A 2267-nucleotide genomic window follows, 5' to 3' on the forward strand; every position below is an offset into this window, starting at 1 on the left:
TACCTGTAGGGTGTGGAGTCATTCACAGGAATGTGGTGGACCTACCAGGACCTACCAAGAAAACTGTCTCTCTCTCTCTCTCCCCCAGAAGCAATCAACTGTCAATAGTTCTACAGCTAGGGGTGGGGAATCATGAGCCCCTTCCCCCTCTGTGCTGGAATGTTGACTGGCTTGATCTTCTGCAGGTCTTGTGCAGGCAGCCACAGCTGTTGTGAGTTCATGAGTGCAGCAGTCCTGTCATGCAGAAGACAGTTTCACTCTGGTCCTCCATGACCTCTGGCTCATACAATCTTTCTACCTATTCTTGGAAGATATCTTACAGGAGGGGAGAAGAGAAGGTGATAAAATACATATGATAAGAAAACAAAAGGTGGGGCTGGAGAGATGGCTCAGTGGTTAAGAGCACTAGCTGCTCTTGCAGAGAACCCAGGTTCAGTGCCCAGCAAAAACATAGCGGCTAACAACTGTTCTTAATTCCAGTTCCTGTGGATCCAACACCTTCTTCTGGCCTCCGTGGGCATTGTACACCACAGGTGCACTTACATGCATGTAGGCAAAATACTCATATGCATAGTTTTTAAAAAAGAGCAAACTGGGTGGGGGATTATCTGGGGGAAGGAAAGGAGCCAGTGGAGGGAGGGAGAACAGGGTCTATAAGGGAGGTTAGTGAGGGAGGAAAGTTGGTGAGAACAAAGTATGTAAGAAAATGCCATAATGAAATGTATTACTTTGTATGCTCACCTAAAAAATTAATTAAAAGAAAAATAAAATTTTCAGGGGGCTAGAGAGATGGCTCAGTAGTTAAGAGCACTGACTGCTCTTGCAAAGGACCCACGTTTGATTCCCAGCACCCATATGTTGACTAACAACCATCTTTAATTTCAATTTCAGGGGACTGATGCCCTCTTCTGACCTTTGCGGGCATTGCACAAGACAGGTGCACTTACGTGGATGCAGGCAATACACTCATACACATAAAATAAAAATAATAAAATATTTTTTAAAAATAAGATGGGTCAGGAAATAAGGCCAACTTTTGACAAATGGTATCTCATGAAGTTAAAAGCTTTGTACACCAGAGACACTGTTAATTGTATGAAGAGGCAGCCCACAAAATGGTAGAAAATCTTTACCAGCTACATATCTGACTGAGGATTAATATCTAGAATATACAAAGAACTCAAAAAATAAACATCAAGAAAACAATCTAATCAAAAAATAGGATATGGAAATGAACAGAGAGTTGTTGAGAGAAAAAAAATGACTAATAAACTTTTGAAAATGTTTTCAATATCATTACCCATCAGAGAAAGGCAAACTAAAATGCTATGAAGTTCCATCTCATCCCAGTCAGAATGGCTATCAAGAAAACAAATGACAACAGATGGCAAAGATGGGGGGAAAGGGATCTCCTTACTCATGGTTGGTGGGAGCATAAGCTGGTACAGCCTCTGTGGTAATCAATGTGGAAATTTCTCAAAAAGATTAAAATAGAACTATCATATGTGCCAACTAAACCTCTTCTGAATATATATCTAGATAGATAGAAGATGATGATGATGATAGATAGATAGATAGATAGATAGATATAGATGGATAGACAGACCGACAGATGATACATACATACCTACCAACGCACAGATAGATGATACCAGATAGATGAGATAGATGATGATAGATACCAGATAGATGATACATAACATAATAGCATGATAATACATAAATAGACATGTGGAAGGGTTCTTGGCTGGATTGATGGATGAAGGTGTGCATGGATGGATACATAAGACACCACATGCTAAGTACAGCACAACACATGATAGCAGACCCACTGCAGAAAAATAAAAGCTTTTATTAGGATGATCCAATTATTGGAGATACCGTGACTTAACATTGCAATGTCTCCTATATTTCAAATTCACTGATATTTGAGACCCTCTTAACCCAGCTGTTTCCATCAGTTCTCTTTGTCTTTTGGTGTTTGTTCGGCCCTGGCTGCCATTGCGACACAGAATAGCCCTGGCTTTTGTTTGCTCCTCTCTGGAGGGCCCAGGCTTCTTGCCCTTTCTGGGGATTTTGGCCTGGGCCCTATCAGATCAGGGATGCTGGCCGGTCCATCTGTCCTTGTCCATACTCCCGGGGAATGTGCCCGGGATGCTGTCTGCTGTTTGACCTCCCTTCCTCCATCCCTCCCTCCTGCCCCGCTGGCTCCCTTCCTCCCTCCCTCCCTCCCTGCCTCCCTGCCTACCTGCTACCTCCCTGCATAC

The sequence above is a fragment of the Nannospalax galili genome, unplaced genomic scaffold, assembly GCF_000622305.1.
Source record: "Nannospalax galili isolate Female #2095 unplaced genomic scaffold, S.galili_v1.0 scaffold851, whole genome shotgun sequence".
Classification (NCBI taxonomy): Eukaryota; Metazoa; Chordata; class Mammalia; order Rodentia; family Spalacidae; genus Nannospalax; species Nannospalax galili.